We start from the raw sequence: 15,988 nt of genomic DNA on the forward strand, positions 1-15,988 counted from the left end.
AGAGCTGGATATAAAGAGGGAACTGGAGGACAAAGAGGGAGAATTTACTCAGGAAATGAGTCTAATTTGTCATTGCTTAGGATTGTCAGGCTTCTCATTGGCTTCGGCCAAAGAATCTTACGGTGAAGCAATTTTTTCAATCAGAATTTCATTTGGAGGCCTCTGCATACCAATAAAAATGCTGCCTATTAAATCTGAGAAATCTTGGATCCTTTGTTTTCTAAGGCACCTCCCAGATGAACAATTTTATTCAAGCCAGGTGTTCCCAGGGTGGCTACTGAAGCTCCAAATCATCGCTGGTGAAGAAGTGCCATATTTTGAGAATTAGGATTATAAGAAGAGTTCAGGTAGAAAGGAGGAGTTTCTCCTGGAGGAAGAGGAGTAAAGGATTTAGACCGAGATGAGATGGTCCCTTGGGAGCAGGCAACCCACTGTAAAGTGATGCTTGTGCACTTTGTAGCTTGGCCCCCAACCTGATGGTTTGGCTGCCTCTGAACACAGACTTGACCATCAGCACCTCCAGGCAGGTGGAAAATTGAAGAGAACATTCAGCAAAGAGAACATTTTCTCTGGATCAAAGCCAAGCTTTCAGAACAAAAAGAACAAAAAATGTGATGGAAGGAAAATCTCACCCCCTCTTACAGGTAACGTGGCAAAATTTGCCCCAATGGGCTTTGCTTTGCTGGGAACCACAAACTCAGGCTCAAAGGGACCTATGCCTGTTTCCTATTCTGTGATTCTCCTTCATATGGCAAACACTTTTGAGAGCACATCACACAAAACAGAAGCGCAAAAGAGCAAAACGGGTAAAAAAAAAAAAAGCCTGATTACATTAAGGATGCCAAGCCAATAGGTACCAAGAACAAAACCCAGGTACTGAACTGAGAATAAATAGTGGAGGAATTTCACGTCCAGAGAGCAGAGCTCAGGACCAGGGCTGGTTCGCAAATGTTTGGTGAGAACCTGACAAGCCACAGTGGCGAGGCACAGGGGGCCTCTGTGGGCACCTCGCCTGGTAAAGGCTGGGGTCCGTGGCAGTGGGCAATGCAGTTTGTCTCAGTAGAACCTTTAGGAAAACTGGAAATAAATGAAGACCACCCAAATGAAAATAAACAGAAGCGTTTTGTTCAGCACTTGTGTTTGGCAGAGGCTCAAAGGCAGGCAGGGGAATAGGAAAGCTTTATAATGAAAAAGAGGAAAGGCTTCCAGCAACCTCCCTGACTGCAGGCTGGAGCACGAGGAAGCCGGAAGCAGGCTACCTAAAAGCAGGGCAGTCCTACGTGATTTTGGAGCGTATTTGGCTTTCTCGGTTGGCCCTAAGTTGGAAGCAAGGGCCAAAAAATAAGGAAGCCAGTAGCCAGTGACCAAGTCCTGATCATTGAGGGCTGATTGCCGCAGAGGCTGTGGTTTGGCTTCCTGCCTGGTTGCTGGAGAGGTCATGGGTCAGAGTCCTGTTGTCATCTATGGTCTGGCTATTGTCCATTTGTACATTCAGTCTCTCAGGGGCTCAACTCCGCTAGCCCCAAATGCTATGTGATTTTCATCTTCTCACCACCTTCCCTCATTTGCTCTTCTCAGCGCCCTGGGGACCAAGAAAGATTCACAAGATTCAGTCCTGCACCTTTGGGAGAACCAGCATTATTTTTTACCTACCACACTCATTCCAAATGATTCCCTTGCTCTTCTGGTAGAGAGATTTCTTCTTTTTCCTCCTCCTCCTTGTCTTCCTCCTCCTCCTCCTTCTCCTTGTCCTTCTAATTCTCCTCTAATTCTCCTCTTCCTTCTTCTCCTTTCCTTTTCTACAGAACAGAATCTTCCTCCACATTATATCCCCTTTCTTTCCAGATCTTTTTTGTCTCCTGGAGTCATAAGCCTCTTGGCTCTGCCTTAAAGGTAGTGATGATCATAGTGGAGGGGGGAATTACTGAGAGGAGAAATACCCTCAATGAACCGTCAACACTGCAGCCAGCATGGAAATGCTTCATCTCTGGAAAGAATTTCAAAACACATGAAAATTCAGGTCACCTGACTAAAAAAAAAAAAAAAAAAAATCAATGTGAATATTCAGCATGCGCAAAAGCTTCTGAACATCTTTGAATTGTAAATGTTGGTGGATGAGCATTTTCTCTGGCATCTTCATTTGTGTAATAAATATTTATCCAGCACTTCCTATGTGCTAGGCTCAGTGAGCAAAGCAAAGATCTCTGCCCTCATGCAGCTTATGCCCTAGTGGGGAAGACAGACAATAAGCAGTAAACAGAATAAGAAAGTTAATAGTGTGTTAAAGGGTGACAGGTGCTATGGAATAAAGAAAATGCAGAGCAGGGCAGCGAGGGAAAGAGGACAGATTCACCTGCCTGGGGATGCCTGACTGCCACTGCAATGGCAACTTTATTGCTAAAGCCTCAGTGAATAAGATCATGGCAATTAAACCATCCCTCAGGCTTTGAGGATTGTCACGAAGGGGATGCACACTCACACACAGGGCACTGGCTAAGTTTCCGGGCATTATTGCTAATGTTATTAGTCCCCAGCACAACCGCAGGCTGAATCAGCTGCTTCAGACCTCAACCGGTTCAGGGTTCAGAGAAGCATTCTATCTGATTTGGCTGTAGAGGTTATCAACCAAGCCTGGGCTTTATCGTGGGGACCTAATTTATAGTAAGAAAATTCTAAGAGAAGACAGTCGCAAATGAAGGCTCTGTAAGTTGGTAATCATCTATACTCCCATGAAATAACATTTTTTATCAGTATCTCTTAGCAGCAGCAGGATTCCTTATTGGATACTATAATCAGTGAATGACAAGATTCTATAATTACTTCTACACTGTCCTTCCAAGATAGAATCAACTTTACTAAAGAAGGCAATAAAGCTTTTTAGAAGCCATTATTTAGTAGGGAATGAATAGCTGTATAAAAAATATTCATTGTTCCAAAAAAAAAAAAAACCACCTTGGAGAAAAATACTGTACTTACTAGAAACAATGAATTCTTTTCTAAGCATTTCTATTTCTAGTTCTGTTTCGTCTAGTATGATCTATTTCATCAACGCAAGATACACATATGGTCACATGTCGTTTGTTTTTCCAATTAATCACTGCTGAAGAGCAGAGTCCAGGATGCCCATTTTGAAGCCTCCCATTTCTCCTTGGATTGTCCAAAAACATGCGTGCTCACTTAGTGAACACTAAACTCCATCCTGTTTCCTCATACGGCATGCAGACTGGATGTATGTTGTGGTCCTCTTCTCTCCTACCGTGCTGGGTGGAGCTCTGAGGACTGGTCCTATGCGGCTTGGTTTGTCAAAGTTGGTGTGAACGCATACGTTTTCATTTCTCCAGGACAAAGGCCCAAGGTGAGATCGTTGGGTTGTGTGGTAGGTTCAGTTTTTGTCGGAAAAGCAATAGCCACACTGTTTTCCAGAGCGGTTGCACCTTTGTACATGCCTACCAGCAATGCGTGAAGGGTCACAGTTTCTCTGTCTCCTCGCCGGGATTTGGTGTCATCACAGTTTTGTTATCCTACCCATTCTGATAGTGTGTAGTGACACCTCACGGTAGTTCTCACTTCCATTTCCCTTGGCTAATGATGTTGAGCATCTTTTCCTGAAATATCTCTTCATGTCATTCGTCCATTTTCTAATTGGACTGTTTGGGAGTATACTGTTGAATGTTGAGAGCTCTTTATATATTCAAGATACAAGTCTTTTGTCAGAGATGTTACTTGAAAATATTTTTTCCCAGCATACCACTGTCTTTTCATCCTCTTAATAGGGTCTTTTACACAACAAATGGGTTTAAAACATTTTTTTGGTGAGGTCCAATTTAGCCAATTTTCCTTTCACCCACTTGCTTTTCATTCAACAAATAATTACTGCATGTCTCCGGTTTATCAAGATAATGTTCCAGGTGCCCATAGGAATCAAAGATGTGACATGGTCCCAACTTCAAGGCATTTCCAGTCTAGTTGGGGAGATTGGTGATACACCCAAATAACTAATATTACCTAACAAGTGTTACGTGGAATGGAAGAGGTAGAGATACATGTTTGTTTTTTGTTTTTTGAAAGTCAGATATTATGTTTTGGCTGACAGCAAAGTAGTGGGCAAAGGTTTCATCGCTTCTATGCCAGCAGATGCCACAAAATGGTATGGAAACTTCCTTTATAAACTCACTTTCTCCCAGATTGAAACAATCGTTTTTAGATAGCTAACATATTAAATCTCATTATGTGCCAAGAATTTCACATACGTTGTATCAATAATAATAATCTTGCCGGGCAGTGGAGAGGATTATACCATATTTTAAATTTAGAGAATCTAGGATTCAGCAAAGTTAAGTAACTTGTCCAAGGTCACAAAGACGGGAAGCAGTAAGGTCATAGGAGCACCCTGGTCTTTTGTGATTAATGCTCTTTTAATTCTACCCAGAATCCTCCTGAGACATGTCCTTTTCCTGCCAGTATAAACTCATCAATCTTCTGGCTAAGAAATGGACTGTCTGATTTATGTTTTAAAAAGATGAGATACATATCCTTGGTGCACAAAAGTCAACGAGCTCTTCTTGATAAAGGAAGAACCCATTCAAACTTTTACAGTGGTCCAGATGATGCAAAAAAATGGAAAAACAAGCACTACCCGTGAGTCAGGAGAAGCGAAAGAAGGGATGGATATTGCTGGAATTCAGTAAAATTTTGCTGAATGACAGCCCAGGATGGAGTAATCAAGGGGGTAGCACTTTAGGTCACCTTCCAGCAGGCTGATTGTTACCCAAATCATCTTCGAATGCCAAACCTTTCACGGAATGTTTAAAAAAAAAAAGTAATAGCTCAGGCAAAGGATGGAAGCTGTGCCTGTTTCTGACCCTGTAAGACAACAAAAAGGGAACTGGGGCTCTTTCTTGTGCATAATGTCCCTGGATTTCCATCTGTACTTTCTTCCTGTCTTATTTGTAACCTTGCCCAGATCGCTGAACCCTTCCGCATTTATTTTTCTTTTGAAATGTTTATAACTTAGGAAAGATGTTAGGATCTTGATTCTGAAAGAGGCTGTAAAGTGGCGAATTTATATATTAGGACAGTTTTGCAAACACTTGCATAGTGTCAAATAACCTTCGAACCCAGTCCCCGTTCTTGCCAGGATGCAGCCACTGCTCGGCAACCCCCAGGTGGAGAGGAAGTCACACCTTTACTCTGCTGGCCTGTGCCAAAAGTTAGACCTAACATTTTGCATAACAAAAGGCAAAAATGGGAACACTGGAGAAATACATCTGGTTGATTACATTTTCTCTAGGAGGGTAACCGGGAACAGGACAGCACTGGGGCCCTCCGGGGGAGAGGAAATGAGAGGCCGGGAGCATGGGTGGGAGGGTGTCTTGTTACCTGTGTACCCATTTGGACTTTCTGAATTTCGTCCCATGCTAATGGTATTCAAGTACAGGTAAATAAAATTAAAACTGAATGTAAAGAAAAAAGGAACAAAACACAAACTTTCTTCCACTTTAGCCCGTCTGTGGCTAATAAAATCCCTTTAAGAGAGGAAATCAGATCTTTAGAGAAATCAACTCATTTTACCTTCCAAGTTCCCTTCCTAAAGGTTTTTTTCTTCCTTCCTTCCTTTTCTTTCTTTCTTTCTTTCCTTTCTTCCTTTCTCTCTTTCTTTCTCTTTCTTTCTTTCTCTTTCTTTTTTCTTTCTTTCTTTTTCTTTTTTCTTTCTTTCTTCTTTCTTTCTTTCCTTTCTTCCTTTCTTTCTTTCTCTCTTTCTTTCCTTTCTCTCTTTCTCTCTTTCTTTCTTTTTTCTTTCTTTCTTTCTTCTTTCTTTCTTCTTTCTTTTTTCTTTCTTCTTTCTTTCTTTCTTTCTTTTTTCTTTCTTTCTTCTTTCTTTTTTCTTTCTTTCTTTCTTTCTTTCTTTCCTTTCTTTTCTTTCTTTTTCTTTTCTTTTTTCTGCTGCGGACAGATCAGCAAAGGAGCCATCCAATTCTACTGAGCAAATCCACACGGAGAGGACACTCTTAATCCACCGGCCTGCGAGAGGATTCCCAGGGCTTTAGGAGTCACCAGCGTAGGGTAGCTCCACAAACGCGTTATTTTGATGGAGTGACTCCCAGGCTGCAGCTAAAACCGACAATGTGTTTTCAGTCAGGGGCTGAGGCAGTCAGTCTCAGGAAGATTCCCGGCCCTGCGCCTGAAGGATGCAAAGGCACTAGGAAGCCCTGGCCTGGGGGGGGGGGGGGGGGGGGGGACCCTTTCAACTCCCGGGCGTTCTTCCAGGACCTGGACCCCCTGGCAGGGGCCCGAATGCATCCGTCACTTGCGGCCAGCCTCGGGCATCCTTCTGGCAGCGCGGGCTCACTAACCCGGCGGTGCGACGGCGAAGGGGTCTTGGGAGGTTTGCGCGCGCAGTAGCCCGGGGCGGACCCTGAGCCGGGTGCGAACCCAGTCGGGGCGTGTTGAACGACTGGGCGTCGCTACACAGCACGTTCCCGGGAGAATGAAAGGAATCCAGCTCAGGGAATGGGTCACCACGGTGACTTTAAATACCCAGGGGCTGTGAAGAGAGGAAGAGCTGTGTTTGGAGAAGCGCCACGCCGGCCCTGGTGAGGCTCGGGAGAGAGGGCGCCCACACTCCGGAGGGCGAGCGGCAGCGCTGGGAGAGCCAGGCCCACCCCGGATTCGGGTGACGCGTCACCCCGCGGTCTGGGGGGGGGGGGGGGGGTCCGGGCCCCCGGGGCTCAGGGGCAGGGGACAGGAAACACCTTCTTCCAAGGCTGATAGGGACCTGAAGTCTCACCTAGGGGCTCCCGAGCCGTGGCCCCAGCACTGCACTGCGCCGCCAGGAAGAGCCCGAGAAGGGGCGCGGGTCCCCGCCCCGGGCGCGCGCAGCCCCAGCCCCGCCTCCTCCCCATGCGCCCCGCCCCTCCCGGCGCGTGCCGCCCGCGCGCCCGGGGAGCTTCCGAGGAACCGGCCCGGCGGGCACCCCGTGCCCCGGCGCAGGCGCGAGCGCGCGCCGCCCCTCCGGCCGGGCGCCCAGCTGCGCCCCCCCGCCCCGCCTCCGCACGCGCCCCCGCCCCGGGCGCCTCTGATTGGCCGCCGGCCGGGCCAGCAGGTGTCGGCGGCGGCTGCGGCCAGGCTGGCCCCGGCTGCCTGCGGCGCGGGCGCCTCCCTCGCAGCCGCTGCCACCGCCGCGCTCCCGCCTCCTGCCCGCTCCCGGGCTCCCGCTGCGGCTGCGGTTCTGGCGGCCGAGCCCCCGCGGCGCTGCAGCTCAGATCCGGCGCGCCGAGCGACCCGCGCGCCCCTGCCTCGCCGCTCGCAGCTCCCTCATCCACGCGCCGCGCTGCGGCAGGTGCCCCGGGCGTCCTGAGGCGCGGTGGCCTGAGCGCGGCCGCCATCGGTGACCCTGGCCAGGGACCTGCTCCAGCCTGGCCACCCCGCGTGAGTACCGTCTCCTCCCCTCCGGCGGCTTTGCGCCACTGTCCCCCTTGCGTTGCCGCAACTTCGGGGGTGGGTGTGTGGAGGTGCCTCTCACGCTCCCCCACGCCCGTGCGAGTCCTGAACCAGGAGGGTCCCCGGGTACGGCCAGCCTGCCTCTGCGGACGGGCTTGCGGGGGGGCGGGGGCGTTGAACTTGCTCGAGGTTCGTCGCAGAGTCGCAACCGCCCCTTTCCCCCCTTGGCCGCGGCCGGAGCTCGTCCCTGCGTTTCCCTCGCGTTCGCCGTTCCCCGCTGGCCACGTAGCTCCCGGGCTGCGGTTCGCCGCGCACCTACTACGCTGCAGGTGCATCCGCCGGGCGCCTGGAACCACCGGGTAAGCGCCCGGGAGCAGCCAGCGCGGCGGACTTGGCTCTCTCGGACTCTCAATTTCTGTAAAATGGGGCTAATCAGAGACTCACTCAAGGTCATGGCCCGTGCGCGGAGTGAGAACCCTAGCCGATCGCTTCCGGCCGGGTCCGCGGACTGCCTGGGGAGGGGCGCGCTGCGGCGGGTGGGTGGTCACTTCGGCTTCATCCCGGTCTCTTCCTCTTCCTTCCTTCCCTCCAAGTCCGCGGGATTTGCAGACGTCGGGAGCCCGTCCCAAGGGACCCTACAGAGGTTTGGGGGCGTCCGTGGGGGACCTTTGGGGTGAGCGCAGTGCCGAGCGCTTCCGCGGGGGAAATCCCTGACCCGAGACATTTGCAGCATCCCCTCCAATCCCAGTCATTTAATTTGCTAACGTCTCGGCGGGGTAGGGGCATTTTCTAGGTGCCTGCTCTTAGAGCAGTCCTGCTCCGTTTCCGTTTCCCAGACAAGCCCTGTCCCCAAGATAAGTATGGGAGAGACGAACTGGACATGTCAGTTTGGGTCCAGGGACTTCGTAAGAGAAGCGGGTTCGCTCTGCTGTTGGTTTAGCCAACCCTGGCTCCCATCTGCTCTAGGAAAATGCCTGGAGTCTGGCTTCATTCCTGCTCTCCCTACTCCCTGCCCCTTGATCTGGGTTGGTTGCACACTTTCCCTGGGGAGGGTGGAGTCCAGTCCCAGAATGTGTAACTGTTGCCGGATGTCTGTCGTTTATTCCAGACCCTTTGAGGCAGTTCCAGTGGGTTGTGGGCGGTTCTCAGAGCTTTGGGCTCGGGAGAGACTTACCCCTCCTCTTTTGACATTGTTTCTCTGTCCCTCCAACTCAGCCTACCCCGCCCTTATTCAGCGATCACATGGCTACTTGGATAGTTTGGGGATGCCTGACAAACATCTTTGAGCCTCAGCTTTTTTTTTCTTTTTAAAGCAAGCTCTGTGCCCAATGTGGGACTTGAACTCATGACCCCAAGATCAAGAGTCGCATACTCTGTAGACTGAGCCAGCCAGGCGCCCCCGGGCCTCAATATTTAAAATCTATAAAGCAGAATAATCCTTGTGTTTCAGTCTTTCCAGGGCGGTAAGGGTTCAGGGGACACGGTGGAGGTGAACGTAGAAGGCAGATGGTTCCAGACGATCTGAGCTGTGGGTGGAAGTGGAGGTGATTTCAAGAATTTTTTGCAGCAGTCTCTGAGACCCTAGGCACAGATGTAAAAATCTTTGTTTCTAGAGAAATTTACTCTGCCAAGACTTTGAAAATACTACTTTTCATCTTCCAGTTGATGTCTCTCACTTGGCCATGGGCAGCTACATCTCTCCTAATTACCCCCTGCCCCATCTGTGGTCTTTGTGGGCAGGGAGCTGGCTGTCTCTGCCGGGCTGGGGGCTGTCTGTGGTGGTGGCGAAGCACTGTATCTGTGTGGGGGGGTGTTGTCTCTGTGAAGGTGAAGTGTATCTCTGTGGAGATGTGTGTATCTCTTTGTGGCCTAGGTTTCCTGTGGAGGGCGAGGGACAATTGTTTGCTCCAGGGTCTGCTCATTTTGGGAAAAGTGAAGGGCTAGCCAGGCTCAGCAGTGTAAACAGTGGTATGGCTTGTATCCTGTCTCCTTCCTTCCTGTCCAGAAGGATAGAAGGAGAGCTCCTCTGTGGCCTTGGTCTTTAGAGAAATCAGTTGGGGCAGACTGGAATACCTCAGAGAGAAATGGGCATCCCCTGTTTTGGGTTATTATTGTTTATGCAGTCTTTTGTTTCAAAGGCAAGTTAAAGAGGGACGACGGGTCTGAACTTGGTGACTTTATTTTAACATTATATTAAGCTATGACATAATAACAGAAAATAGCACAGATCTGAACTGTACTCTCAGTGGATTTTCACAAGCTGGACACACCTGCACCTGCCCAGATTAAGACCTAGAATATTCCTCGTCTCCCCATGTCCTCCATAGATCTTATCCCTCAAGGGTAACCATCATCCTGCTTAGTTTTTTCAGGTGAGCTTGATTTTTATTTTCATTATTTATTTTACCAGTTTAGTGTCAAAGGTAAAATGAAGCTGCTTGGTGATTTTCTACTTCTTCTTTTAACGGATGCTAACCAAAGGTAGTTGCACATTAACCAGTCCAGAAAGCTAGTAGGGAGGATTTGGGCTTAAGATCTAGGTGGAATCTAAACTGGTTGTCTCTTCCTCGCCCCCCAGCTGGTTCTTGGGTGGTCAAAGAAGCCAGACCGCAGATACAACAGCACCGACATTGAGAAATTGAAGCCAGGTTGTTCATAGAGTGTATTTGAATAAAGCAGACCTGAAATAGTATCATGAGAAAACATAAATGAAAAAACATATGAATTAATTCTCATTTGAAACATAAAAATGGGAATATTGTGAATTTCTCAATGTTAAAAATCGGTAGAGGACCACAGAACTTCAAGGCTGAGCGATTTATAAGCTGTTTGTGCTGTTACCACATGGTGGCGCCACCTTGGTTGGAGAACGGCACTACGGAGCCTTCTTTCCCAAGCCCCCAGTAAGGAATCCCAGGAATAAAATCCAACAGTTCAATATCTCCGGAAATGATTTCCAAAGTGTTTGGCAGGCAGGCCTCCCCTCTGGCGCCTGCTACCCTAAATCCACGGATCGAACCCTATCCCAGCTTTTTAGGAGGGTGGCTTGTGTGTTGGAGAAGGTGGAGTTGGGACATTATGGCCCTCTCTTTGGGATTTTAAAGAGGGTTGACTGAGAAGCTAGCTCAGGTGTGTTGTGATTATTTTGGATTCATTTCACCCCAGAATTCCCCCAAAGGTATGAGAGAAGGAGTTCTCTTTCCTGAGCCAGGTAACTATAGTCACACCGCACTGTCCATGGTGAACTCGGAAGAGTAAATAGGTATAGGTGTAGTCAGACTGCTGCCCTCTGAAATGCCCTCTGTGTTCCACACAGAGGTGGGGGCCAAGTCAGAAGGGGAGACCACAGGGTGTGGGCTTTTGTATCCAGCTATGGAGAGGGCTAAGCAGACCATTCTAGTGCCTTTTCCCTTCACTGTCCGTGTGATCAAGATGCTGCCTAGAAGACTGTATTCATGATGGCCACCATGCTAAGAGTATTGCATATTGGCCATGTGCTGGACCATGTATGCATATATATCCCTGTATTTTATATATATATGTGTATATATATATATATATACACACACATATACACACACATATATATCTGTGTATTATATATATACATGTATATTATATAATATAATATATATATAATATTATATATATATATGGATATATGGATATATATGGGGTTGAGTGCATGCAGCCTGCAACATTGGGACTGAGTGTGTGCTCATCAGAATGTGTAGTCTTACTTTATGTTTAAAATTTTAGGGGCGCCTGGGTGGCTCAGTTGGATAAGCAACCGACTCTTGATTTTGGCTCAGGTCATAATCTTGCGATCCGTGAGACTGAGCCCCAGCGTCGGACTCTGCACTGCCAGTGTAGAGCCTGTTTGGGATTCTCTCTCTCCCTCTCTCTCTCTGCCTCTCCCCTGCTTGCATGTGTGCTCTCTCTCTTTCTCTCTCTCTCAAAATAAATAAATAAACATTAAAAAAATTTATGTAAATGAAGGTCTGTTAATTTGTTTTTGTAATTTGCTGTTTTTCACCTAACATTGTTTTAAAAACATATGTTGATAGCATTTGTTGATAACTGAAAGTTTAGTTGATGCATTTTAACATAATATTTCCTTGTTTGGTATCATCAATACCTCATTGATGGACAAAAAGATATTTTTACTGTTTGCTATTATGAGAAATATTGCAGGGACTATCCTTGATAAGGTCTTGTAGAAATGTGTAAGTGTCTCTAGGATATATATCCCCAGAAGTTGAATAACTGGGTAGTAGGATATGCCTGCCTCAACATCTGTCTGTTACAGGTTTTGCAAATTGCCCTCCGTAGTAGTTGGCCCGCATTACATTCCTACTAGCACTGTGTTGGAGTTCCTTGTGTCCCCATATCTTTGTGCATCAGATGTTTCGATTTTGGTTCATCTGATAAGCATAGACTGTATTTCACTTTGCATTTCACTTTTACTTTAGATTTCCCTGAGAGTCTTTTTTTTTCTTTAAAGATTTTACTTTTGGGCAATCTCTCCACCCAGTGTGGGGCTTGAACTCACACCACTGAGATCAAGAGTCACATGCTCTACCAGCCAGGTGCTGGTAAAGAGATTGTTAAAAAATACATTTTGGTTTTCAAAGTTTCTTTTCTAGGCATTGCTATATTTTACTAGAGAAAACGTTCAGATCTTAAAACTCCTCTGAAATTTGTATTTCTGTATTGTGTGAGGCAGGGATCTAATTGTTTTCCATACTCAAAACCACTTCTCCCATTATCATTTATTGAATAGTTTCCTATTTTCTCACTTATTTTATTGCAGTCTCCATAATATGCCAGTTTTGTTACATTTTTGGATCTGTTTCTAAACTCTGCTTTATTAAATCTCTTATGATTCCTCAGCTAATACCATTTTATTGAATTATTAAGGCTGTATAATCTTTTCTTCTTAGCTTTTTTCTTCAAAATGGTCTCGGTTATTCTTGACCCCCTAGGCTTCGACATGAATTTTAGGATCTTTCCTAAAGGTCCATTTTAATGAAAAATATTATTACGGAAATTTGGTAAAATACCAAATAAACTATATTTTTGTGTTTCTTTTTCTTCAAATATATATTGTGCTAATCAAAACTTTTAATTTCCCATAATTTGGTCTCCATTTTAAATGGATTCACTTTATGTGACTCTTCTCTGGCACCAGATATCTTGAATAATAAGGACCATTTGAATATGATTTTTCAAACACATATAGGATCATTTTTTAAATTCAACAACATACGAGCAATGTTAAAGTCAATGATTATTCTTCTGTGACATTTGTATCCTCGTAATAATTCATTTCATTTATGTACCGTAATTTATTTAACAAATCCTTCTTTTTGTTAAAACCTGAAGCACTTTATACTTTTTGTTGTAACTTCATCCTTGTACACATCTCTGTTTCATTTGTATGAATTACTTTGTTGAAAGTTGTTTACTTTTCCTTACATTTTTGGTACACATTGCCAATTAACCCCCCAGGAGAGTTTATAAATTGATTTTGCTATTAGTCGTATATGAGTATGACGGATCCCCATGACTTGCCAGCGATAAATACAATTATTCATCATCATTTCCAGTTTCACGGGCAAAGGAAAAAAGCCAGAATCCTGGGTTGTTTTGTTTATTCGTTTAGCTTTTCTTTTCTAGTAAGACAGAACATATCTTCATGTTTATTGGTTCTTCAAAGCTGACTTCACTATAGAATTTTCCATGAGGGTTGTTTCTCTTTTACTTTCTGTAAAAGAAACTTGCATTATCACTCTGCTTTTTTTTTTTTTTTTGAGAGAGAGAGAACAGATTGTTTTATACAAATCATGTTCATATTTTTAATGTTAAATATTCTGTCATTTGAAAATACCATATTTCAAAAAGCTGTTCCTCCGTGATGGACTTTAGATTATCTCTGTATTTTTTGGCCATTACATATATACATGCAATAAACATCCTGGAAATGTATTTATGTGCATGAAAAAGAAATTCTGGAGGATCTGTGCCCAGAAGTGGGATTGCAGGATCATATTATATGCAGTTTTACAGCTTGATGACCTGTTGCCAATTTGCTCTCCAAAGCGGCCATACTCAGTTAAACTTCCGTGGCATTGTGTATGGATAGTGTCTGTCCCATAAAGGAACCGATACTATTAGAGAAGAGAGAACAAAGGCGTTTAAAGAAAACATAATAGGTATGTATGTTTGTGTGTACGTAACTATCCTAAAGTTCATTTAGCAAAACTCAGAGGTTGTTGACCTTTTCATTTAGAAACTTGCATCATAGAAACGATTACATAGAAGTACATAGAAGTAAGACCAGAACAGCATGAAACTGCTAGAAGTTTAGTGGGGAAAAAGCTGGGTGAGTAACTTGGTTGGAAACAGGCTGGAAACTTTATTGAAAGAAACCTGACCCCATTCAAATGTACTCTGAGAATCAAGTCTGCATTTGTGGAAGGGACCTAAAAAGAGCCTAATGAAACTGCGTAAATGCTGTCTGAAAACTGTTTCTGGTTTGGTGTTCGACCATGTGTTATATTCCCCCATTTTCTTCTGTCAGTAATTATGAGTTCGTTTTTTTTTTTTTTGTATATATTTATATATCATCAGCTGGGGAAAGAAAAACACTCTGTAGAAAGTTCTTTTGTGGCTGTGATTTACAGCGTACTGCCACAGATACGACAGACACGCGATCTGCAGCTGGGATGCACAAATCCATTCTGTGGGCTGACAATTTAATCTCACTGAGCAGACACTTGAGAAAAGAACGCAAGATGTGCAAGGAAGGGCGGGTGCCTGGAGGACGGAGGTGCCCGCCCGTGGCCCCAGGATCTGTTGTGGCTGTTTGCCAGAGCCCCCAAATCATCTTCTGACACTGACTCGTGACTCAGATAACCATGTCATTCTATACGGTTCTTTCTTTGTGGTATGAAATAGAACTCCCTCAAAGTGTGCAGGGTCATTTTCTAGGCTTGGATGTACTATCTGTATCACTGCAGAAAAGGAAAATTACCCATCTCTTTACATTGTTTTCTCTGAAGATTCACAGTCTGGATAAGCAGTGCTTCTCGCCCCAAACATCTTCCTAACCTCCTCTTGAAAACCATTGTCTCAAGCGTCATTTCACTTTATCTGTGTAGCTCCAGACTCAGAAAATATGGAAGGTGCTGTTTTGTGTTTGTGTTATATAAATGTGGTTTGGGTGTTTTGCCTTTTTTTGAAAAGCAATTTATTGATCATTAGGGATTTACTAGAATGACATGTAACCAGCAGAGTCAAGATTAGTCTCTTTTATGGCTAATTAGAAGAAAAAGAAAAAATGCTGTTTTAATTGAATCTTTGTTTAGTCTTTTAGAAATCTGCGAGTTGGTTTTTCGGCTTTGCAGTCCAGTAAATGTCAGGTGCCTCTCCCAGGACGGCAGATCTTGCAGTCTGGTGCCTGAATGCTTCAGAAATCCCCTAACTGTCCCTTTGGGCTCCCAGTCTCGAATCTCTCCCCGTCAGCTTCCAGGTACCTGATGCTTCCCTTCCCACTGTGGTCACCCTCACTTTCTGCCTCCGTTTCCTTCCCTTCAGACTGCTGGTGGTGGTGGGTGCCAATACAGTGCTGTTATCTTCCCCTTCTCTTCTTTAAATGATCCAGAACCGGTTAAGAGAATGAGAAACAAGAAGAGCCCAGCACCATTTTTGGCTAATCAGGGAGATGGTTAAAATTGCTTCCCCTAAGAGGAAGGGCTTCCCAAAGAAGTGAGATCTAGTGGGAGTGCTTTGGAGACGGGCAGATGTGCTGTGCTGGTTCAGTCAAGACCACTTCTCAGGAGGGCTGGGGCTTTTGGATGGACACAAAACCCAACTTCCTTCTAGGTCACAGTGGGATAAGAAAGCCTATAGAGTTGGCCACCACTTTCTACCCCCACAGCTTAGTGCTGTCTTCCTTTTTCTCTTGATCAATATCACTAGAGTTACAGTTTTTTTCCCCCAGATTTTCCAAAGAACCGAATTTGGCTTTTCTCTATTGTGTCATTATTTTTTTATTTTATTAATCTCTGTTCTCATCCTTATTATTTCCTTCCTTCTACTTTCTTTGACTTCATTCTTTTTATAATCTCTTACCTTTACAAGATTTAACTCATTAACTTCCAGCCTTTCTTCTTACATACACATGCATGAGCCCAATCAATTTGCCTCAAGTATTGCTTTAGCGATATTTGTATTCCAGTTTTGATTTGTAGCATTTTTACTGTTCACATGTAAGTTTTTCGCATTTTCACTAGGATTTCTTCTTTGACTTATGAGTTCTTTGTATGCTTTTATTTTGTTTTTTGAATTTCCAGAACCTTTTAGCCATTATTTTTTCTATTTTGATACATTGTGATAAGAGAATGTGGTCTACGTGAGTCCATTTCCTTGAAATTTGTGGCAGTTTTGTGTTATGGCCTAGTACATAGTTTTCGCAGATGTTCCCATGTTTTCGTGAAAAAAGAGGAACTGGTTACAGTAGTCAATATATGTTCATTAGCTTAAG

General features: G+C 45.1%; 1 protein-coding gene across 2 annotated transcripts in view; it reads left to right on the forward strand.

Annotated features, from left to right (window-relative positions):
* Window positions 1–7,156: 7,156 nt before the first annotated feature.
* Window positions 7,157–15,988, forward strand: part of MYRIP (myosin VIIA and Rab interacting protein) — a 376,824-nt gene continuing 367,992 nt past the window's right edge. For both annotated transcript variants that reach the window (XM_047875910.1, XM_047875911.1), the window contains exon 1: window positions 7,157–7,428. The gene's annotated coding sequence lies outside the window, so the exon portion shown is untranslated. The remainder of the gene's footprint in view (window positions 7,429–15,988) is intronic.

The sequence above is a fragment of the Prionailurus viverrinus genome, chromosome C2 (assembly GCF_022837055.1).
Source record: "Prionailurus viverrinus isolate Anna chromosome C2, UM_Priviv_1.0, whole genome shotgun sequence".
In the NCBI taxonomy this organism is placed as follows: domain Eukaryota; kingdom Metazoa; phylum Chordata; class Mammalia; order Carnivora; family Felidae; genus Prionailurus; species Prionailurus viverrinus.